Source organism: Rhinolophus hipposideros (genome assembly GCF_964194185.1).
Source record: "Rhinolophus hipposideros genome assembly, chromosome: 17".
Taxonomy (NCBI): Eukaryota; Metazoa; Chordata; class Mammalia; order Chiroptera; family Rhinolophidae; genus Rhinolophus; species Rhinolophus hipposideros.
Genome location: NC_138063.1, coordinates 19,468,416 through 19,494,249, shown reverse-complemented (window position 1 = coordinate 19,494,249; position 25,834 = coordinate 19,468,416). Strand labels below are relative to the sequence as shown.

General features: G+C 45.2%; 1 protein-coding gene across 4 annotated transcripts in view; it reads right to left on the bottom strand.

Moving 5' to 3' along the window:
* The window catches only part of MYO5B (myosin VB), a 310,561-nt gene that overhangs the window by 272,352 nt on the left and 12,375 nt on the right, over positions 1-25,834 (bottom strand). The gene's annotated exons all lie outside the window — the stretch shown is intronic.

Sequence of the window (25,834 nt, the reverse complement as noted above, 5' to 3'; positions counted from 1 at the left end):
ATATTGCTAGGGTTTTACATCAGGCAGATCTGGTTTTAAATACAGGCTCCATGCTTGAGTGCCCTCAACACGGCTATTCCATGTGCAAATCATCCTCTGAACCTCCAACACATTGTCAGGCCAATTAAATAAGACTGCAGGAAAATGCTGGGTTCTACTAAAAACTCAGTATGTTAGTTTCCTTTCTTCTAAAACCCTAATTTGTTGACATCCTGAACAGAAAGCTAGGACTGCACTGTAGCAGAGAGATCTGTTTGGAGCATCTGGGGTGTGTCATCTTCAAGAGACGGGAGGGAGATCAGCTCTCTAACCGGGTCCCTGGGCATCACGGGGATCTGCCCTGTTTCTCTGGGGAGGGGTCCACCCTGAATCCTCCTGACTTGTGGGTTCCCGCTTTCTCAGCCTACCTTCCAGCCACAGGGATGCACAGAACCAGCACCCCTGAGAGCCTGTGTCCCAGGAAACACCGCCCAGTTCAGAATCGCCCTTGACTTTCCACAAGAGTGCTGAGTCCTCATAAGGAGGAAATCCTCTCGACAATTCCTCAGCTGCAAACCAATACATTCTACAGCAGTTCGATTTTTCAGGCCCTCACGGCAAGCACAGCCTGCAGATGCCCTGTCCTGCTAGCTCCCTGTGTTTCCAGCTATGGGGGCAGGCAGTTAATTAAAGCCGCCTGCCTAGTCATACAGCACATGCTGCTTCACAGAATTTCACAGGCTTCCTTGGGTGTTTTATGGCTTGACCCATAGAGAAGGCTCTCCCTGATGGAACCTGAGAAGCGTATTCTAGGATGAGTTTGGGTTAAGAAGTTAAAGGCAGCCCTCTTCTATCAAGACAGATGAAAGATGACAGATATTCTAGTAAGTGACATGCCACTGCTTTCAGCCTGATTCCAAAGGACAACGTTTTGGTGATTTTTATTTCAGAATTTACTAAAACCTCTGTGCACAGATCTTTTTAAGGGAGCTTAAAAAGCAGACTCTACGAGACTGACAGCCCACGGGCTTTAATATCACAAGCTTCCTCAGGTAAGAACCGCAACAGAGAGCAGGAGCTGTGTTCACAAAACCACCCACGGGTCCAAATGACTGAAGAAACCTGCCTGCGATGTTTTATTGTGATTGGTTTATATTTTGATCTTAAAACTCTGGAAAGCTTAACTAACCATTTCCTAAGTTCTGGTATTGGGGTTCTGAAAACCTACCTAGGATGAGTGATCAAACTTCCATCGTATACTAGTTGGTATTCATCAAAAGAAGTACGTATCCTGCAAAGCTAAAACACCAGAATCAAATAACATCGGATTAGAAAATAACTCATGCCCCTTTTTCACACATTGGTGAACTCTAAATTCTAGCCTTGGACAAGTAGCAACTGGAGTTTATTTTCCTTATGAAAAAGGAAGGAAACCAAACCAAAGGTACTACGCGTGGCAAACTCAAAGTGGCCGTCTCACTGTCATGGCCACAAAGCAAGTCATCTGAGTTCCTGATTAGGTCTTTCACACGCGTATCCATTTCCGGTGGCACCAATTAATCCCCTGAGTTAAATTCCAGCTTACCCAGAAGGATCCCACGAGACATTTGTATTTCAGACACTCTCGTTTTAGTACGAGGTCTGGCCACGGTCAGTGTTTAGAAGATTAAAAAGCAAGGATGTCTTGGGGAAGGTGCAAGAATACGGCAATGCCAGGGCTCACCTGAAGTCATGACTCAAGCTGAGCAAGCCTGTGCCCAGTGAGAGGTGTCCTCATGACGGTAACGCAGGATGGGGAATATAAGGCGCCCCTACCGCAGTCGATGGACTGTATCCTGGCAACGTGTGAGTACAGCAGCATGAGACCTGGGGGAACTATTTCGTTGTCCTTGTAGCATCAACACCAGGACAGCCTGAGTGGGGGACAGCCTGTGTCCAGGACTGCAGTGTCTGGCTCACCAGCCCGCAGGTCAGGGGGGCCCCACCACCACCTGTAACTTCCCGTCATCAGGATGCACAGGACCGGCTGGCACAGCAAGATGTCCATGAGGCCCAGGCCCCCGTCGGAACCCCCACGTGACAGGCCTCCTGGGTTCTGGGAATGCAAAGGCCCCTCCTGAGTCACGGCCAGGACTCCACAGGCGTGCGATCGCCTCTTACAGTGTTCCCTTTGGATGTAAACACAAACTCCATACTTGCATATAGGTGTGTATATACAGACGTATGTAAGATGCGATATTCCTGGAGAACAGCACTGGCTACCTCAGAAAAGGGGGGATTAAAAAAGGAAGGACAACTTTGCACAGTGACGTATGGTGAGTATGCTTACTGTGGTGATCACATAAGGTATAGAAATGCCAAATCACTGTATTGTACACCTGAAACTAACGTAATATTGTAAGCCAACTATACTTAAATAAGAAAAAGAGGGGGGGGGGATAAGGAAATGGGGACTTTCACTTATTCTAGAGATCTCTACATTGTTTGAATGTTTGCAAGACCACGTCAACGCTGGGAATTTTTAGCAAAAGTCAACCAGAAGAAACATCTGACAATCCATGACCACACAACACGGAGGGCAAAAGTCTCCTCTTTGTACACTAAATTTGGCTCCTTTATTTTTAAATATTCAAACTGTTAACGCTCCACCACGCCCTCCCCAACTGGAAAAGGTCATCCAGAGCCCACTAGCATACGGGGGAGGGACAGGGCGAGTTTGAGTGGTAAGGTCACCTTGGAGCCCAAAGAGTTTGGGCAGAGCCCTCAGCCATCTCAGGACCGACTTTCTAGTTTACAGAAACACATCAGTTTGAGTTCACAGTTCTTACCTATTGTCTGGGGAAGCACCGTGAAAGTATTTAATACAATATGCTTAAGTAAAAATGCAGATGAAGAATCCATTAACTTGTTCAACAAGCACTTCTAATTGGGACAGGCCACACTGAGGCCGAGTGACTGGAATTAGTCACCGGGTTGTTTGTTAAAGGCACTGGAATGAATCGTCAGGGGAGGGTGCTGAAGGTCCCTGCTTTGAAAACCATTTAAAATCAGGGCGAGTCTCACCTGTCCAAGGCAGAACTACTGGAGTCCTACCTGACCCGGGCGGCCACATTGGAGACTGTTGGAGACTTAGATTTACAAGACCAGCATTCGAAAAGTCTACGTGCCTTCTAGGTACTCTGTCTGTAGCACAAGAGTTAGCAGAACAGATTGAAAAGGTGTGCTGTGGAGTAGACAGACCTTAAGCCCAATCACAACTCTTCTTCTAGTGGTTTTAACTCACAGGCTAACCTGAAAAATAAAAGCTAAAAAAAAAAAAAAAATCTTGTTTTCCAAATTCATACGCACCAACTTCCAAATTCCTACGAACAAACGTCTATAAAGCTTCTGGGAGATGCCTCATAAACAGTAGCTGCAATCAATCCAGGTAGAACGTAATCATGCAGCACAAACAATTAGACCTCATTTCATGGAAGGGGGGTGAACTAAGTTACCATTTCTATCATATTATGCCGTTAACTAAAACACAGCACTTCATTAAGCAGAGCTTAATATAACTTTAACCAGTAGTCTTACCATTATCTTTTAAAATATGACCCATATTAGGGCAGGATGTAAGAGGGCTACAAGTGCTTATATTCAAGCAGCTACTGTTACCTTGGTAATCCCCCAGTAAAAGACTTCTTTCATCTCGCCCTCAGTGTTTTAAGCTCGTCCCCGTGTGTGCGCCCCTGTCTCTGCTTCTAACCACCCTGCAGCAGTTTATCTACCTGCTGCTGAGACAGGGCTGCTCCTCCCAAATTAATCAGACGAGGTCCTGCCGTGGCTTTGCCCCGTTCTCCTAATAAGCACAGTGAGTTGTTTCCTTCTAGTTCCTGTGTCAGAGCAGATACAAAACGGAAGAAGAAAGAAACAGCTAAGTGTGTATGCCTAAGACTTGGCAACGTTTTTTACCAATCAGAAAAGTAATCTCTGTGCAGGTTATGAGAACTAGGAATTTCTGAGCACTAAAAAGAATCTCAGAAACCACTACAAACTAAGATCCAAAAATGCTTCACGAAATATGCGAGCTCATGGTGTCATCAAAAGAGGACTTCAACTTCTGTGTAATGTGTTTTTTAAAGTAACTTCAATTCCTTTAAAAGGTCAAGAGGATGAACTAGAAGAGATCTCTGCTTCTTCCCATTCTAGGATCATGAGGAGGAAATGGTCACTCACTATAACGTTCCAGTGAAGTCCATGCCTTTTCTGGAACCACAGCCGACAACAGAGGCTTCAGATTGTTCCAATTTAAAGCAAAATCTCCATTAACCAGAACCCGACTACCAGAACCAGCCCACTGGACTTCCAGAAGAAATATGGATTAAAAACACATTCATCTTCAAACTCAACTTCTAGGGAGTATTATCAGCATGCACTCAGCACAATCTCCTATGCCTTCCCCCCACCTCCTTTAAATAGACTATTTTTAGAGCAGCTTTAGGTTCCCAGCAATACTGAGCAGAAAATGCATTGCCGCCACATGCCCCTGCCTGCACACAAGCACAGCCCTCCCTCCCTAACACCCCACCAGGAGCGGTACACTTGATACTGTGTCAATGTAGGTCCATCAATGGTAGCGTCACTCAGAGTCCACAGTTTACCTTAGGGTTTACACTTGGTGTTTGACATTTCATGGGTTTTGACAAATGTGTAACGAGATGTATCTACCATGATAAAATCGTACAGAATAGGTCACTGCCATAAATATCCTCTATGCTTCCCCACTAACCCTGACAACCACTGACCTTTTGGGTTTTTTGCCTTTTCCAGAATGTCAGAGTTATAATCACAGAGTACGTAGCCATTTCAGCCTCTTTCACTTAGCAATATGCATTTAAGGTTCCTTCATGTCTTTTCATGACTTGATGGCTCATTTCCTTTCTGCTGACTAATATTCCTTTGTCTGGCTGTGCCACAGTTTACCCAGTTTACCCATTTACATGGATATCTTGGTTGCTCTCAAGTTTTGACAATTATGAATAAAGCTGCTATAATCCTTCATGTGCAGGTTTTTTGTGGACTTAAGTTTTCAGTTCATTTGAGGAGACACCAAAGAGCACGACTGCTGGATCATATGATGAGAGTAGGTTTAGTTTTGTAAAACAAATGCCAAGCACTTATGTTGTTTTCGTCTACAGGGCAAGTACAGTAAAAATGTGCTGCTTCGTGATGCTAAGACCCACATTCAAGGAAAAAGTTGTCTTTAGCTGTACTTAGGCATAGAAATATGTAGTAACCCAGTACATTCGGGGGAAGACTTCTAACCGGGTGTCTCAGTACGTAACACTTCCACTTGGAGGACAGAGCCAAAAGCTAGGAGTCGCCCTTGACACCTCTCCCCACCACCTGTGCCATCTGGGTCATCACCAAGTTCTGTCACTTCTACCCAAGTCCAAGCCAGTGCCATCTTTCACCTAAACCACAACGACCCCCAAAAACTGATCTCTCTCTCAATTCCTATCTTCCCAACAATTCTCCACAATGAAGCCAGAATGATTAATTCGATCCATACTGAATTGTGTCATTCCCCTCTTTAAAAATCTAACAACTGATTTCCTTTGAACAGAGGAGGAAATTGAAATGCTTATCTCACGAAAAGTCCCTATGCGGCCCTATCCTCATCTCAGGCCCCCTTCCTATTATTTATAACACTCCTGCCCCGATCAGCTTTCTTACGCTTCTCTCAACATTACAAGCTCTTTCCTGCCTCTAGACCTTTGCACTGGCTTTTCCCTCTGTGTAAAATAGACCTTTCTCCCCCAACTCCAACTAAGCCTTTCTCCTCACTAGCTTCTTCTCAATTTCCACTTTCTCAAAGCAGTCACCCCTGACCTCAGACCTAAAGTAGGTGCCCCTGTTATTCTACAGCACCCACGCAATTGGTGTTCCACTTACCTGTGTAGTAATTTAGTTTCTCTCACTAGACCAGAAGCTATGTGAGTGCAGAAACCATATTTGTTTTGTTTACAAGTGTATATACACAGTGCCTACTGTGAACACTTCAAGTATGGTGGAATTAAAGAACTGATTGCATACAGAACTTAGGGGTTTTTCAACTCTCGATCAGAATTCACTAGAACGCCAGAGTAAAACTTTGGCGGTTTCACTGTATACAACAAAAGAGGTTCCCACCAGTAAATGCTGGTATTTTCACAGGTGGAAATGGAGGCTACCAGGAACATATCTAACATGGAAAGGGGCACTCAAGCCATTTCCCTGAGAATAAAAGTTGGTAACGGGCCAGCAAGTATGAGGTCAGAGTCATCCAAATGCAGGCTGTATTCGTTTGACATGATACAGTCTTCCTGGGGCCACGTGTCTAAAGCAGAATCAGTGTCTGGCATATCAGAGATACTCAAGTATTTATGACACAAAAAAGGAACAGGGGAGAAAGATTCCTGTGTGTCCCAACACGGATATGACCCAGAACCTCTAGATGCTGAACCAAATCTGACGTCCAACACGTCGGGTGGGCAGGTTCTCCTCCAGGCCCTATTTTAACATCTATTTAGACTTTTCACCTCTCTTTCTACCTTCTCGTCATTTCTGATGATTAAGACCCACAATTACATTGTTCCTTACGTGGATTCCTAACTCTTACTATCTGTATTGTTCCCGTATTAACAATTTCATCATGTAACACCTTCATACGTGACCATCATAGAACCCCGTAACATGGAAATACCTGGGAAGACCCCTCAAGATCATCTGGTCCAAAATCCTAATTTTCAACGGAAAATCCTAAGGCCCACGGAGATGACATGATTTGTCCAAGGTCAGAGTCCATCACCAAGAGCATTAAAACGGGGATGCCAGCTGCCTGGCTCCCACTCTCAGGCCTGCCTGGTCACTGTCTCCCCAGGAGTGGGTGCTCTGAGGCTGGAACTGTGCTTATCAACTGTGTGGCACATATACAAGCTTGCTGAATGCACGAAGGCTGGGTAAGAAGGATAATGTGGTGAATTGTTGCACAGTTTCCCGATTAAGCATGAACCTACCTGTGCTATCTCACCTGTACTACCACTGCACCACGACCTTTGCTGTTACGATTAATAAACATTTCCACAGGAGAGTTGGTGGCACAAAGCACTGTGAATTCTGTAGCTCCTCTCATGCAGGAAGATTAATGATGGTGGGAGACACAGATCTAACTCCTTAGCCTGAGTAGACTCCCAAAGAAGTCAGACAGGTTTGTCGACAGCTATCAGTCACTTCTGAAAACAGACCCTAGCTGAGAAGGTGAGTGGTCAGACTCCAAGTCAGGTTACCCGAACCCTCAGAACCCACAGCTAATCATGGGCACGTCCCCCCGACCTTTGGAAAGAAATCAGGCAAGAGTTTTGGTGCAAGCCTTGTTCCCCTTCCCCATGTTGTCAAAGAAAAGACGCTTTCCTCCACTTTCTGAGTCTGACATTTCATCATGTCAGTACCTGCAAAACACTTTTTAAAGGTGCCAAACCCCTGGCATTTTCAAGGTACTTTTACGTGTTTATTATCTTCTTTTGACCCTCAGTGAGTGTTAGAAGCCAGGGACGTCATGGTGTGATGGCTGAGCGACACCAGGGCTGGGAAGCCTGGGCCCTGCTGCTGTCCAGCTGGGTGACTTTGGGTGTCACTTCACCTCTCTCAGCTTGAGTCCTCAGATTGGACTAGAATCTCTCTTCCTGAGGCTTTCACCCACTAATTACAGCTGTGACCTCGGAGAGGGGAAATAAACCTTAATGAGCTGGAACCAACTAAATCCTCGATAACAGTTAACTCTCCCTGGGCCATTCTCTCGATTCCATATGAAGTTCAGAACTACATGGAGACAGTGTTCCCATTCGATGCCCATGCCCAACCACCAACAACCCATCCTGAACTCATGTCTCTCCTCTAGGAAAAGCTCCCGAAACATATCAACCATTTCTCACATGCCGTGGTTTCCTGCCTCCCTCACCACCAGGGCCTTTCTCCTCAATATACCCTTCGGGGGTGTCCTTAGAGCACAGGACTCACTGGTGCGGACTTGGGCAAAAAGAGCTAGATGTCATGGTTGCCCCCTTACGCAACTTACCATCTAGCTAAGAAAAAAAGATTAACGTGTTAAATGAAGAATTGCCCTCTCTGCTCTTTGCCCCACCCCCAGAAAAAAAACTGACACACTGAACACTAAATTGTGTGACTAGACCATCAACGCGGAAAGGATTTAGAGGAAGGGATGTTAGCAAGGACGGGGGCTTCCAGGAGACAAGAGCCATTGTTCTCACCATATTCCACCTCCCATCAAAAATCACATGGCCTGGTGGCTCAGGCGGTTAGAGCTCCATGCTCCTAACTCCAAAGGCTGCCAGTTCGATTCCCACATGGGCCAGTGGGCTCTCAACCACAAGGTTGCCAGTTCAATTGCTCGAGTCCCGCAAGGGATGGTGGGCTCTGCCCCCTGCAACTAAGATTGAACACGGCACCTTGAGCTGAGCTGCCACTGAGCTCCCAGATGGCTCAGTTGGTTGGAGCGCGTACTCTCAACCACGAGGTTGCTGGTTCAACTCCCACAAGGGATGGTGGGCTGCGCCCCCTGCAACTAGCAACGGCAACTGGACCTGGAGCTGAGCTGCGCCCTCCACAACTAAGACTGACAGGACAACAACCTGACTTGGAAAAAAGGCCTGGAAGTACACACAGTTGCCCAATAAAGTCCTGTTCCCCTTCCCCAACTAAAAAAAAAAAAAAATCCTCAAAAAAAAAAAAAATCACATGGCAGAACTAACATGCAGCCCTGACCCGCCCACTATAGCCCTGATGCCTCAGTTTCCCCCAGCTCCTGAAGTAGAAACATCAGTGAACCCTAAAAAGCATCCTTAGAGACAATCAAGTTCTAGACAGGGTCCCCATTATGGGACAGCCAGGAGGCAAAGGCCACGTACTGTCAAACACAGCTCCAAGGCCAGGAGCCCCCTTCCCCGCTGCCCACCAAAGGCAGAGGGAGAAAGTTTCTAGAGAAAAAAACAACATGCAGTGTTTGTTTTTATAATTCAAAGATACCCCAATTGAGGAAGCTGGGAAGCTGAGGAACCTAGCCAAGGGCAGGGCCACCAGCTTTTTGCAAAACTGGTTTGGCATCTTTTTTTTCCCCCTTGGTTTATGGAAATGACTGCATGCAATGCCGATGGCTGATGGCCATTCTTTCAGTGGTAGTGTTTCCCAGTAGAGGGCAGAGAAGTCTCCCCTCTTGCAAAAAGGCTTCACTGCATCCTCCAATTCTTCTGGGCTTCAATTTTGTAGGAAAAGGGCTATTTCTAAAACTGTTCTGCGTGGCCCAAGTTCTTTCTGTGAATCAGGTTCTAAAATTATTTCTGCATGTTAACATTCTCCAATAGCAATAGCGTGAGGAAAAAAATCTTCAAAACACTCCCCTCACCTCCTCATCCCCAAGCAAGTTCCTGCCAAAAGCTAGCATACGGTGGAAATGTCATTACCACTCAAAATAGGAACCCTTGTGCCCAGTTTTCGACACCGCAAGTTAAGGATAGCAGAAAAACATCTAGCACGTATGTGTGTAAACAATCTGGGAAGACTGCACTCATCTACTATACTAGTGAGACCAGCTTTTCCAGGAAGGAGACTTTGCTTTGAAAGCGTATTTTCCATACTACTGCCAACACCGCTCGGACACAGCCTCATGCAACCGATAACACCAGAATGTCAGATCGTCAGGGAATCGATGACATATTCTAGAAGCCAGCGTGGGACCCCTGAGCCCTCGACCATGTCACATTAACTCTTAAGTACATCGCCTTTGTGGGCTGAGTCTGAAAGGCATCCGATCCGATTACGAAGCATCCACGGACTCCTAAGTCCTGCACTGCGCCCAGCTTTCTGCAACCCAGAGGTCAGCGGAGCTCTGCCCCACTAACTGGAAGACACCCTTCCGTTGCAGAGTCTCCATGGACCACCCCATCCACTTTGGACCCATCAGGGCGGCATCTCCCTCTCACTTTCCGAGATACTAACAGCAACATCCGTGGGCAAAGCAAAGTGTCCTTGGTGAAGACCTTTTACAAACTGGTTGAGGCAACTGCATTTTACATTTCAGTGACTTTTTTTGTTTGGTGTTCATGCAACTGCAGCTAACAACAAAAAATGATTTCATAGGACGCAGTACAATCAGCAGATCTGCTGAAATGAATTGCTATCCAAGTTGTCAACCTTCCAAGACACAAGATGATTAAAGACCTCATGTACACAGACCTCCAGTGAATAAGAAGTCCAACCCAGCCTGCTTATTTCCTTCCTCCCCATACCACCTCATTGCTCTCCCAAAGAGGAAAAGTATGGATAGGAATTCATATATCCTGGGGTAGAAGTGGAGGGGGAGAGAGCCTGGCCTCAGTCATTCCAGGGTGGTATCTTTCCTCTGGGTGCCTTCCACTCCTCCCAGGAGATTGGTAAACAGGGGCCCCATTCATGTTCTGGTTTTCCCCTCCACCGCCATGCCAACCCAGCCCTGGAGACTTCATTTGCAAGGCCACTTTACTTTTTCTACCTGTCACGCTAAGGGAGAAGGGGAACCCCTGGCAGCAGCTCTGGGCAGAAACAGAGCGCAGTTCTCCTGGGGCACATAATCTTCTGTTTCTCCTCCTATCTTATTTCATTACCTTCAGGCATCGCCAGCGGCCCAGGTGCCTGATACTGTGGGAAACTCTCTACACTGCATTTCTGATAGGACTATAAGCACCTTTCCTAACAAAGAACCGAGCCACGGATCTGGTCAGCATCTCCTTCTAAAAGCTCGTTGGGCAGAAACAGCTTCATTCAGCACACAGCAGGCACCTCTCACAAACCAGGCGTATTCCAGCCACAGCAGGACCCACGAGTCCCACAGGGCTGGCCCGCCCCTGCCAGCCCCGATGCCATCGGTGACGAGTCGAGATGCAGTCGAATTTGCTCTGAGATCCCAAAAGACAGGTGAGGCGACCTCTAACATCCCTTCTGGGTCTAAATTCTATCAATTTCACATTGCAGCCACATAGGCAGGAACAGAATCTTATGGTTTTTAACAAAAATACCATTGGAAAAAGTTTTCCAGCTATTGAAGGTGTAACACTCCAGACAAAGAAAAACTCAAGGAAATTAAGTCTCTCTCTCCTGCCTTAAACCACAAGGTGCTTTCCAATGATGGTTTGAGACGAGGCAGCCAACAGATCCTCCCGTAGACGTGACCACAGACGTGGGCCACATCAACCTTTGAGTTTAGGCTGTCAGGTGACTCACCGCTCCCAACCCCGGGCAGCTTTGGCATCGCCATTCATACTTTAGTGATCTTTATGGAGGAGTTACTTAGGTTCTCATTTTCACCCTCTTTTTCAGGCCTCAAACGTGCCTCTTAAAGTCTATACCTTACTGTTCTCTTCAAATACAGCATAACATCCCAGCCTGGCCAATGACAAGTTGCCGTGGCTGCTAACAAATCACACCTATCAGTGAGAGTCTACTGAAAAGAGAAGGACACACACGTTGACTGACAACTGTGAACCCTCCTCCCCATTTCCCATTTAAAAGTTCTTTTGTTTAAGGAAAACATCCCCTCGACAAGGTACTTACATACATTATACATCGAACCTGTGACTCAGTGCCTCTTCCTATGGAATTTGATCTGTTTAATAAGAATCAACAGTCTTCAAATTGAGATGATCTTTTAAAACTTGAGTTTCTCACAAGAGAAGCAAGTAGGAAATGTTCCTCTCTGTTGGAGCTAAAGCTGGGCTAAGAAATGTTAAGCCTAGAAGGCAAGCTGTAAATTGCTTCCTGAAGGTTCTTCACTCCCTTCCCTCAGGACGGCGTGTGGCTCGTCAGGGATCCGGCAGGGTTTCCCAGGGTCTCTGGGGTGTTGGGCAGCATCCCCACCTTGCAGGGGGATCACCGGAGAACCAGGGACTGGATGTGGGCTTGCAGATCTGGAAAGCCAACTGGTGACCACCTCAGAAGGGAGATCAAACACGATCTTCCAACGCGATGATGAAACTCAGACAACTTGTTCTTGTCCTCTCCTTGTCTCCTGTTACCAGGGGAATTATTTACCTCCTGCTGGTTACCAGGTAGCACATCACTCTTGTCCTCCTGAGAATACACGCCAGCCTCAGGACTTGCCGGCCACACTTTCTGAGGGAGCCCTGAGGATGGGATCACCTGACCAACGAATAATCACAGCCTTGACAGATGTACTGAGGTCACTGTGTCCTGACCTTGTCCCCAAATTCCATCGGAAACCTTAAGCACGCTAGGCCCTGAATATTGGAATAGAAGCCCAAATTATAAACAAACTAACCAGGTACATCTTGACCACAGGCTGTTATAGTCCTTAAAGCATTTTCTCTAACTTATTAGGGCTTCAAAAATTACAAGCTCATTGCAAAAATGAAAAATAAAACTTAAATTTTGTACACAAAATGAACAATAAAATTCCCTTCCTTCCTCCCACTTCCCATCTCCACCTACCAAGGAAAACTACTTATAAGTTCAGAGTTCTGATTTCATAAGATTCCTCATCAGTAGATTAGGCTGAGTCCAAGGTCTCATAAAAACACCTCTGATAAGGATTCAGTGCATAACCTTTAGGGGAAGAAGGGAGAAACTGGAGCTTCCCCCCCTCCCCAGCTACGACCTGCTATATTTCCATCTTTAGTGAAACCAAGTGGAAAGTACATAACATCTTTATGAAGGTCACAATCGTGGGTATCAATTTTTATTTCATTTCGAAAAGAAATGTAATCTTGAAGGCATATATTGAGTCAATGGTTCCAATCTTTTAAGTGAATGTAAAAGATGCCAAGAAAGTTTTGAAGGAAGAACTCCCTGGAAAGGATATTAAATACCTACCCAGTTAACTGAATCCCCTAAGCATATTTTGTGACTGCCACCCTGGCAAGCATACCCCAGCTGGAACTGTTTGAACACAGACCAAAGAGTCTCCCACATTTCCTTAGGAAAATCCTTGCTGGGTATTGCATCAGGTTCCCGCTACTTTTGTCTCCTTGTGTGAATTCCCAGTTCGCAAGTTCAAAGACCATTACCTCATATACCTCTTGTATATGAGGCAATGTGTTGGGCGCTTTCACTGGCATTATTACATGTCTCCAGGTACTGAAGACGGTTTCTGTACAAGAGATGAGACTTTCTATTACTGAGCCCTGAAACAAGAAGGCTTATGTTACATAGTGATGGGTGTAAAGGACCCCTGGCATCTGTTTCATTCTGCTCCAAACCATTCCAACCTCCCCCTTCAATCTAGAGCTAATATATCAACTGCCCCAACCTCTAGAGACTCAATTTATGACAGATGAGAAATTAGTCAGAGAAGGCAAGTAACTATAAATATCTAAATTGGATCACCCCATGAACGGTCATAAAAATGCTTTCCTTCTTTGCTGTCCTACCGCCCAAATCCCATTGGCTCTTTAAGATCTGGTTTAAGACCCATCACCCTCCTGAAGCCCTCTGTCCCCCTGCATCCCCAGCTGAGACAGGCAATGACCCATAGCCAAGATATTATTGTCTTATGCCCAGGGCTCCTTTCATCAATTTTTAAAGCAATACACCGGAATACCTTGTTTTATTGTGTTTCACTTTACTGCACTTCCCAGATACTGGGTTTTGTTTTTTAACAAATTAAAGGTTTGTGGCAACCCTGCGAGGAGCAAGTCTATTGGCACCATTTTTCCAGCAGGCTCAGATGATGGTTAGCATTATTTAGCAACCAAGTATTTTTAAATTAAGGTACGTAAGTTGCGTTTTCAGACATAACGCTATTGCACATGATAGACTACAGTGTAGTGTAAACAATATGTTCACATGCACTGGAAAACCAAAGCCTTCACGTGACTGGCTTTACTGTCGTGGCCTGGAACCGAACCTGCAGTATCTCCACGGTAGGCCTGTCTGCAGCTTGAATGTTCACGTCTCCAGAATAAATCAAGCCACGCCCCCTGCCATCTAACCTCACGTGTGAGGCAAAAGCACATCATGGTAGGAACCTAGTCAGCATCAAGGCCACTGTAAGCCTGGGGGCTTATAGTCTAGGTTAAACCAACAACCCAGAAACGAAATATACCATTAGAGAAAGTTATAAACTTCACACAGGGCAAGGTTCCATGGGATTCATGCTACACTTAACTGAAGTACCACATGGGGCCTTGGCTGGCTCTTTGTTCATTCTAAATTATTCAGCACTCTGTTGACATATTGCTAATTAAAATACTAGCCCCTCGGGCCTCAGACCCAGCTGGGATCCTCCTGGCTTTTTGACACCGACAGCATTAGCGGGGGACCTCTCCCTTTGTCCCTCCTCCCCTCAAACTGCCAGAGCACTCCACAAGGCCTTCATTCCAAGTCAAACTTGTTCAACAGCTAAGGAAGTCAAGTGAGAAATATGATGACAAGGAGATTTACTCAGGTCCTTTCGGAGGCACACTGTTCCAGAAGACTCAGGAAAGAAGGACAGTTTTAACAGCTGACATTTTAGAACACTGGGCTGTCTCTTCATTGAATATGCCAATGTCCCCTTTGTCCCTGGTGTTGGAAGGAAGCAGCTGCCCCCTCCCCATTCCTTCCCCTGCAGTCCCTGAGACAACCTGGGGTCTCCCCCACTCCCTGCTCCTCAGCTACACCAGTACCAAGGGACACGAGGTCAACACTAAGGAACTACAAATAAAGTATGGATTTTAGTTAGTAATAACGTATTAATATTCATTTATTAATTGTGGCAAATGTAGCATACTAATATGTTAACAGGAAAAACTGGGCATAGGGTGTACAGCAACTCTGTACTATTTTTGCATTCTTTTCTGTAAATCTAAGACTGTTCTAAAATTAAAAGTTTATTTTAAAAAATAACGACAACACAAAATGCTGATGAGGTGGAAAAATTGGATCACTCATATACTTGGCAGTTTCTTTTTAAAAAAGCTAAATATGAACCACCATAAAACCCAGCATCTGGACTTCCAGGCATTTACCTCAGAGAAATGAAAACGTACGTTCACTCAAAAACCTACACGTGAATGTTTACAGCAGCTTTATTCGTACCTGCCAGAAATAACCCGGATGTCCCTCAGTGGGTGAATCAACTGTGGTACATCTATACCATGAAATAATAATCAGCAATAAAGAAAGAATGAAAGAATAACCAGCAATAAAAAAAAATGAATTCTCAACACACACAACCTAAATAAATCTCCAGAGAATTGCACTGAGTGAAAAAAGCAAATTCCAAAAGGTTACATACTATATGATTCCGTATATACAACATTCCGGCAAAATTACAGAATGGAGAACCGATTAGTGGATGTGAGAGGTGAAAGAGGAGATGGGGGCAAGTGGAAGTGACCATAAAAGAAATAGGAGGGATCCTGGTGGTGATAGAAGCATGCTGTACCTCACCTGAGTATCTATGCCAATATCCGACAGTACAGGTTGTGACATGGTACTATAGTTTCGCAAGATATTACCATTGGGAAAAACTGAGGAAAGGGTATATGGGATCATTCTCTATTATTTGTTACAATTGCATGTGAATCTGGAATTATCTCAAAATAAAGGGTTAATATTTTTGAAGCCACTAGGCCTGAACAAGTAGGTAGCCCGGGGGAGAAGGTGTGGTGAGGCCCGAGCAGAAACATGGAGTCAGAGCCCAAACACAAGTGGGGTAGGAATCCACCCAGCCAGGTCGGGAGACTGGCCCCACACAGGAAGCCAGGCCCTCAGAGAAGCGCGGTACAAATATGGAAAAGGGAGTCTGGCCTGATCTGAAGATATTGGTGTGAACTTGTATTTCTCTATATTAAAAACCCTAAGTGTATACATGCATATAGGATTACATGCACACACACAATCATTTCCTAGTTCTGTCACTCAAAGGGCCTAGTAGTAGCAACCCTCCAGAAGCAACTACTAACTTAATGCCCAGAAATCGGTTTCCAAGTACCACTCTCCACTAAAAAGAACCAGGGCTCCGTAGAGAAATGGTTGATTCCGGGCTGAGGTAGAGAAACATAAGGTGAGTCTGGAACACTGTGTTACAGTGAAAATGATGAGATCATGTCAGGAGGACACAGAGGTCCGTTTAACAGAGTCCCCACTGACCTGATCTGAAACAATCTAATCATCAAAATAAGTGACAATCATGTATTATAACCCATCGAACAAAATACAAATTCATGCACCCACACATGTAAGTGAAGAAATGGCTAGTGTGGGGAAAAGAAAGCACCTCCTTACAATAGAAGCCAAAAAAATAAATGGACAAGGCAGGACGGTAATAACATCACCATTCAGCAACCACATATTAAAAATAAATCCAGGTAAGAAATATCAAGGATGCTAAAATTAGTAGGTGAAAGTCAGGCAAGAAAAGAAATTTACATCACCTCCAAGTATCTCCCCACAAAATATTTATTACAAAGAAAAGGAAAAAAAGCAACTTCACTGAGGAGAAACCTGACACACACTACCTTAAATGATCAACGTTACCACCACCAGTTACAGGACAAATGAGATAATGTGTGCCACCCAACAGGCTGCCGTGAATATCACAGCATCTGGCCAAAACACCTAACTCAAATGAAGACCCTTTCTAGCAGTGACTGGGTTATCACCTTAAAAGGTGCTTTGACTTTCATGACTTGGGCAAGACGGAGGAATGTTCTCGATTGAAGGAAACCAGAGAGATGACAAGTGGGTATAATGTGTAATCCTGGATTGGATCCTTTACTGGAAAGGATATTATTAGGTCAACGGGTCAAACTTGAAACCCCATTCAAGGTATATGGGAATTCCTTGGATTCTTGCCACTTTTCCATTAGTTTGGAATAATTTCACAACCAAAACCTTTTTTAAAGAAACAGACAGCTTTTGCTCTGCCGCCTTCCACCTTCTTTCTGCTTGGAACACAGGCATGCTGGCATGAGAATCAACTCCCGAGCTAAGTATTGGCAGCGGAACGGTAACACAGGGCTGCAGAACTGCCCCATCCGCCCTGGATGCCCACCCCCACACTGCTTGGGACATGGACAAAAATGAACCCCTTAATGGTTCAAGTCACTACAGCAGGGTTTCTGTCACAACCAAAGCAACAGTAACTAATACAGTTAATAGGGAGAAGACTACTACTCCATTCCTAATTCCCACCATTGCTAAGTGGAAAATCTACCAAGAAGTAACAGAAAAGCTATGTCTTGCTCCAGGGGCAAGAAGCCTGAGAAGCTGTGTGTTTAGCAAGCAGCAAAAAAAAAAAAAAGACCTGGCCAGAAACCCCAACACCAGGTCCATCTCCACCCATGATTCAGTGAGCTGCCACGCTGGGGGCGGGGGAAGGAGGGGGAAAGGAACAGGGTTAGAGGTAGAATCCCATGGCCAGGTCATGAAAGAGGGACAGGAGACGTCTTCAGGGGCATGTTCCCAGGAAGACAGCAGTGTATACTCTGCACAGCACAGAAACACCTGCTTCAGATACAGGAGGACTAAATAGGCTTTCAGATGCTTGCTTTTCAATTGCATGAGCGCTCAGAACACTGTCTCTATGAGAAAGGTTCTAAATGCTGGGTAATATGAACTCAACATTTGTGTCCCCTCCAAATTGATGTGTTAAAACCCTAACTGCCAAAGTGATGGTACCGTGTTTCCCCGAAAATAAGACCTAGCCGCACTATCAGCTCTAATGCATCTTTTGGAGCAAAAATTAATATAAAACCGGATCTTATATTACGGTCTCACATAAGACCAGGTGTTATATTAATTTTTGCTCCAAAACACGCATTAGAGATGATTGTCTATCTAGCTAGGTCTTCTTTTCGGGGGAACAGGGTATTAGGAAGTGGGGGCCTTTGGGAGGTGATTAGGTCATGAGGGTGAAGCCATCATGAATGGGATTAGTGCCTTGTAAAAGGGACCCCAGAGTTCTGTCACCCTCTTTCTGCCGTGTGAGAGTACTAGGAGGGGAGAGCCATATGCAACCTGGAAGAGGGTCCTCACCAGAACCTGACCATGCTGGGACCCCGATCTTGGATTTCTAGCCTCCAGAACTGTGAAAAACAAATCCATTGTTAAGCCACCCAGTCTATGGTCCTTTGTTATAGCAGCGCAAATGGACTACCATACTCAACTTCAAGTAACCTTTAGGACATAACCTGTCAATCAACTGGGGACTTCTGTCAACAGCTATTTCATTCACAATTCAACTTTGTTTCTTAGGCATCAATTAATATTTCATTTTTCTAATCATGACTTACTTTTATTATACGACATCATGTTGGGCCAGTATTCCTTCCTTAATCTTTGATGTTTCCTTCACACCATTATTTTCATTTCCTTCTTGCTCTCAACGGTACTATGAGGTGCATCCAATTGCTTCCACTTAACATGTAACAAAATTGAGCGAGATTAAGCCACTTGCCCGAGTTCCCACAGCACGGAAATGGCAAAACTAGAGGAATTCTGAGCCATGGCTCGCACTCCGGCGCCTAAATCACAGGCATATCACAAATAGCACTGTCAGTTTATAACATTTCCTTCCTTGCCGTGAGATTGGAAGATTCTATTATGCATGGCTAGAACCCAAGGTCAGACAATAGCAAGCAGGAAGAAATGCATGCGTTTTACCTAAGCTTAGAAGAAACAATGTGCCGGCAATTCAGCATTCCTCCATCTTTCTCTATTTGTTCACAAGTGTTTCAGAAGGAAGAGCTGCCGAATTGCTCACCACTGCTGCAAAGAGCTGCTCATCACTGTTGCCCAGGGTGAGCCCACAGCTGCCTCCCTGAGCTGCCCTTTGCAGCCAGCATGCCCTCAGCTATGACTTTCCAGGCCCTTGAAAACTTCAGAAATAGCAGAATCTCAAGTTCTTGACTGACAGTCCCCATACAGCTCTCCTCATCAAAACAGGAAGTACCAAGTACCTGTTACGTACGGCATAGTGCTTGCCCCTTGGCATGGTCTCTACCCTTATGGATAAGCTGAGGAGATATATCTGTAAAAGTTAGGCAGTCACCCAGGAAACAGCAGTGCAGACCAATGACAGAGCAGCGGCCTAAGAGGAAATGTGCCAACGCGAAGACCAAGTAACGGGTGGGCTTATGTCCAGTAACTCCTTCCCAGTACAGAGAACAGGTTTCCTTAGGCTTAGTCAGGAAGGGCTCGTGGAAAAAGCTAAGTCTGACCTTGGTCTTGAGACACAATGAACATAGAAACAGAGAGGGAAAGAATATTCCAGGAAGAGACAGCATGGATGCAGAAAAGCTCACCGTACGTTCAGAAGATGAGGAGTGGACTGATTCTGCCAGCGGGGAAGAGCCGATCACACAAGGCGATCATCAATGAAGGGTGTCAATCATATGCTCTGGCTACAATGAAGGCTTCACGCTGGCGGAAACAGAAAGACACTTCTCTGTCATGTGACACGAAGTCCTGAGTTCTGGTGAGTTCGAGAGCTGTTTCAGCCTGAGGCACATGGCTGCACAGGGGAGGGGTTTTGTCAAGATCAAATTTCTGTCATGAGTCAAAATGGGGTGTGGGTGATCCTGGATGGGAGCTAACCACACCAATGATTTCAATTTGGTGAGTGCTGAGCACTGTCCGTTTATCTCAGCCTTAAAAAGAACCTAAGAGAAGATTACAGGGCAAAAGCCAGAAGAGACTCCTTATCTAACAGCCAAATCCAAAACTAGATTTGGAAATACAGGAATAGATCTTCTCGCTGCGCCTCTTCACAAAAAAAAAGAAAAAAGCATGACTTCTTAAGGGGATCTAACCAGTATGCAGAACCAGCAAAGACCTTCATTCTAATGACCACTGGTGGCCTGTGTTCATTAAAGCAAAACCATCGGGACACTCCTTAGCATGTAAGTGAATGAATGAGTACAAAGAGATGGGCCAGGCCATTTCCTCTCCTACAGTATAGCCCAGAAAAGACAGTACACTCACGTCCAGGCAACTGTAATTCCCAATATATTCCTGACACAGTGAGGTCCTATCACAGCGAGCTTGGGCAGAGCCTGACCGGTATATCCAAAGACTGACCTGGCTACTGTGTGGAGGACGCACTGGAAGGAGACAAGGGAAGACGCAGGAAAGCCCATCAGGAGGCTGGCCACGATCCAGGCCGGAGACCGCGGTGGGCTGGATGGATGAGAGTGGTGAGCACGCAACAAGGAAGGCTCAGGGCTCTAGTAGGGAGGCAACAGGCCAGGCTGCTAGACTGGGGACAAAGGGGAGAGGCCTGCATTAACTGAATTATGCCACTTACTGAAATGGGGAGACCTGGGAAGAAATAGGAATAGCAAGAAACAAGTTTGCTTCTAAACATCTTTCATTGTGAGGTAGCAACTTTGGGAAATGTACACTTTCAGATTGAACCATTTTACTCTCCACAGTGAGTCACAAAACAACGTTAAGTGAGGCAGCACTGTTACTTTTTAAATGTACAAATTCTGACTCAGATTAAGTGACACTTTCACAGAATCTTAGAGATGAAAAGGACCCAAGAGATTGGCCCTGTTCCCTTCATTTGGCAAATAAGGAAACTGAGGCCCAGAAAAACACAATGATTTGCCCAAGCTAGCATCACATGTCACTGTGTTAGCGCCATATAACACACTACAATCAAAATCTCCAAGCAGAGATTCCGGTGTCCTTTCCATTACACCATGCTCAGTCTCTATGCTACTTATGATACATATGGCAAATCAACGTTCATTTCTGGTGCACAGCCCGAATATACCAATGGACTGGCAACTGGAAAAATAATCAGTAATGCAACTAGTAACACGAAACTTAAGTCTTTTAGATACAAACAAGCTACTATCCAAGAACACACACACACACACACACACACACACACACACACACACACACACGGCAAGTACACAGGAGATGGCCCTCCCCCACCCCCATGAGCCCACAGTTCCCGATAGGCTTCACCCCCAGACGCCACATGCTGGGAACCTGACTTCAGGGCTAAAGCGGGCATTGCAGTCCTACCCTGCAGAGTAAGTCTGAATGTCACTCACCAGTTCAGTGCCAGCTCCTTCTTTATCTTCCCGATCTCAGAGGGCTCTTGTGAACAAGGAAAATGACAACTAAATGGGAGCACCACTTGGAAAGCATTGTGTGGGGGTAGGGGGGACATATACATATGATATTGCTTTAAGAATAAAGAGCTGATGAACAATAATGAATGTCAACTATAATTTTGTATATACGTATAGTTACAAGAAGTGGAGTACAGCATAAGGAATAGAGACAGTGGAAATGTAAAGGCTGTGTGCGATGTCAGAGGGGTAGTAGATGGGGGAGGGATATACATGTCACTGTGTGAGGGATATAAATGATAAATGTCCAACTATTCCATTGTTTCGTACACCTGAAACTAATAAAAAATTAAAAATTAATTTTAAAAAATAATGAAAAGTAAAAAATGAAGAGCTGATATTTTCTGAAGGGAAAAAGCAGAAGCCAACTCACTGTGGGTTCTTTCAAGGCCGCTTCTCCCTTCCCAAATGGCCAAAATTAGGGGTTTGGGGTAGGTCAGTTAATATACTCTTAGACACTGATGGACATGCGTGAAGAGAAAAACGTTTTATTTCTCTTTCATTTGCTTATACAAAGGCCTTACAATAGGGTGCCAGTGACTCGCCTGACGCACACATGCTGCATCTTCAGAAGGGTCTGACCTCAGACGTCAGGGTCTGCTCCTAGCAGGACACACCTCCTGCCATGGCTATCAGGTGACAAGCAGAGTGCCCAGCTTGAGGGCAGGGAAATCAGAAGGCAGCCAGCCATGACAAGACATCAGCACATCTTGGATCTACCACTGATTAATGTTTAATATAAAGCTAAATCATCAGTTTGCAGGGCCTCATAGGGAAATGACATCTAAAAAAAGGCAAACCAGGTCCCAGCCAGCCTCAGGGGATTCGATCCCCCTTCACTGCAGCAGCCTTTCTTCTCAGGCTGACCAGGGCGACATTCTGTACAGGAACCAGAACCCAGAACCAGCCCAGCCAGCTGGCAGAGCCCACACTGAGCCGGCCTACCTCTTTTCTTTCACGCTCCTCCCCCACCTTGGTAATCTCCTTCCTTCTCATTCCTTTCCTGTCTGCACCCAAACTTGCAACCTACCCATGGTCTTTTTACATTGCTTTCTACCTCCCACCACTAACTAATCGCCAAAACAGGGCCTATAGCCCATTTTAAACTATTTTATACTGAATCAATAAAGCTTTGTAATTCCCCATTCTTAGAATAAATTCAAGTGAGTTGGAAACCTATTTCTCTAAGGGAAACAAACTATGGATCAATTTCTTTAGGTTTATTTTTATAGATAAGTAGAAGCGTGAGAACAAAAAATGGTTTACTCCTTCCTTCCTTCTTTTACTGTTTATTTGAAATTATTCCTTTTTCACCTTATTTTTTCCTTCCCAATAGTCATTTCTTGCCACCTTTTGGGTGGGCAAGAAGTTTCAAGGTCATAGGAGTCAAATTCCCATTAGAAGGCACTTCCCTAGCGCATCCTTGCTGGCCGGTGCCTCAGACACCTGCAGAGATGACACCCTCACTTCCGCCCTAGGCAGCCCATTCCACCACCAGGGGTCTGGCTGGCCAAGTGCTCCTGCGCACCAAGCTAAATCTACTTCTTGTGATGCATACTCATCGTCGATCACTCTGATCTTTGGAAGAAGTCAGAGAGGTGAGAGATGAATCCACGTAACAGTCCTGCTGTATTTCAGGATCCTATCTCCTTTTCTCTGGACTGTACATGCTGGCTTCCCCAGCTGTTCCTCATGTGCTATAATTTCTAGGCATTCTCTACTCCCTGGATGAGCTCCATTTACTGAGACTCCCTTAAATGTGTCATCAACGTAACAACATAGATGAGTGGAGTCATATCTCGGAAGAGGAGGGAGTTCAATTCTAAAGTCCACAACAAAGCAAAAGTCATGCAACACCAAAATTCCCCTTGGAAACAGAGACTGTCCACAATCACAGTGAGATGCTGTCACTTCAAGAGGCTCTGAACTGCCTAAGGAAACAGTTCCCTCCTTCCATCAAGCCCTCACCCCAGGGCATAGCCTCACTAAGCAGGGTGACCTCTAAAATGATTTTTTGGTTGGTTTCTTGGGGACTGCCTGCTTTTGCCTACCACACATTGCTGTATTCCTGACATTTAAATGTATGGAAGAGCCTGATGTGCTCAAGATGCTGGACAGTGCCACTGTCACTTTATTCTCTTCCAAGGACATCTGGTATCTTTGGGTCTTCAACTTCAACCTCCCATCCACAGCTGGTCCTCAATCCAGGCCAATACTTCATGACGACCAACAAAGACCCACAATTGAGCACAGTTCACCCAAACAACTTTGCAAAACTTACATTTTGAAGTCTCACTTTTGCAAATCGTTGTCTTGATAAAAAAGAGGTCATAAGGAGGTTAATGTGAGAGCAATCTTACTACAGTACATAAAATCAATAGCACTATCCTTTTCTAAAGGCTAAAACAAGTTAAACTTTTTTCTTTCTTTTTTTTGCTTAGAAGACAATTGTGCATGCTTATGATCATTTATCATCCCAGGTGAAAAAATTATTGGCACAGGTTTCTTGCCTGTTTATTTCTGGTTATATCTGAATCACCTTAAGCCATATTAGTGCACCAGCACCAGACAAACCATAGTTAGGATAAAAAAAACCATTTAGAATAAAAAGTGTTATTTTATCAGGGAGATTATGAACACCGAGTTTTGAAAGAACTTCATATGACACCCATTTAAAATGATGTCGAAACAGTAAAACAATTACGCAAATCAAGAGAATCCTAATTTTATGGAAAAAAGGCCATTTTACCAAAAAAAAAAAAATTGAGACTAAATTAACTTTATTCTCAAGAATAAGTCACAACAGAGGACTACATAGTAGGATGAAAGATACAGCTCAGTGTATTGGAGGCAGCCCTGAACAGATTTATGCAAATTACTCTTCCATATTTGGGGTATTATATTTTTATCCTCTAAAGCAGGAGTGTCCAAACTTTTTCCAACGTTTTTCACCAAGGGCCGTATGTGGTAAAATACACAAACAGCCAGGCCACTCACTAGAGGTGAAGTATGTATTGCCTCACCTGGTTTATTTAAATAAACTATATATTTAAATATATATTTAAATAAAAATATATTTTTGGAATTTGCTGCAGGCCAATTAACACTAGATTGCGGGCCGCAGTTGGCACGCAGGCTGCAGTTTGGACACCCCTGCTCTAGAGGAACTCATTTATGGAAAAAAAAAAAAGGATACAGTAAATAAACCCTTATAACTGCTTGTAAACATTTTGTTTGGATTTTTATGTACTCTCATCTTTGCCTTCCTGTTCAAATGGCAGGGTGTTTTGGGGACTCATTCTTCGATGTCACTATTTGGTATTTTCTTCATCTTGAAGAGCTCGGTAAAAAAAAGCTTCCGCCCTCCACTACCCGATCCAATCACGCTGTGGCCCCTACATCCCACTCTGCCACATGCAGTCTCGAGCCCCCGAGGCTGGAGGGAGGAAAAGCCATTTTCCAGGTGAACAAAGGGGGGTCCCCCTCTAGTAAGCTCTTTTGGGAGCTGAGAAGGGCACAGCGCTGGAGGCTGGAAGCCCCTGGTGACGTGATTCTCATCTCCACCACCACCCACTGAACGGTGGTACTTGACAGGGGACCTGCCCTCCTCCCAGTTCTGAGGCAGGCGACAGGAGGGCATGTGGAGGGAATGACAGCAGCAAGAAGTGGGACTTCCTCCCAAACCACTGTCTTAAGAGCTGCCGCGACAGCCAAGGAACCTCACCAACTTCTTCGACGGGGCCACATCCCACCATGCTCGTCTTGGTAAAATACCTTACTGACACACTATCTACGGATAGCACTAATTACATCGAATACAACTAAGTTCCTTAACAAGGACTATGCCGTATGCGTAGTGCTGTGCCTGACATCAAGATTCTCTTATTTGTGTCTGTTACACGACACTGCCCAACGCACTGAGACCCAGGGTAGAAGCTCTGTCAGCCGTGAGTGAGGGCAGGTCTGCCACACAATGAGCTGAAAATGGACATCTCCGCAAAGAGAGAGCTTAGACTCACTGCCAAGTTCACAGCCCAAACTGGCACAAAGTGGACTCAATGCTACTTCCCACCTGTGTAACACTTAAATCGCAAAGTGTGTGACTGAAAACTACCCACCTTTCCCATCTTGGTGCCATGAACTACCTCCTATGCTAACCACTGTTTACCACTGTGAAAAGTTATTTCTTATGGTGTCCGCCTCGCACAGTCAACAGAAAACACTTGAGATGCATCAACATCGCTCAGCAGGGAAGCGCGACCACTGACCCCCTGACAAAGCACAAGAGGCATAAGGCAAGTTTTTCAATGCCACTGTTAAGCCCAGCGTTGACTTACTGAGTGAGGTCCAGTGGCAAATAATGATAGCCTAATTCTTTAACTGCGTCGTTTCAGACACAGGCTACCACTGCAGGGCTGCTGGTGTTATTTACAGCCCTGGACACATCCTTACTCTGGCCAGCACTAGGCAGGCTCTGATTTCTGAGGTGGTTCACAGCGCGACGTGAGCACAGCTCAAACTGATACCCTTCGCAGCTGTCCCATCCAGTAAGAACTCTCCGCACGGCTGAGCGTTGCGTAACCTCAGCAGCTTGCTGAGTGGGGTTTAATTTCACCCCATCGGTCAGACTGCAGGCATCTCTAGAGCCCTTATTAAGGATGAATTACAGAAGGTTAAGGATTGTGAGACGAGGG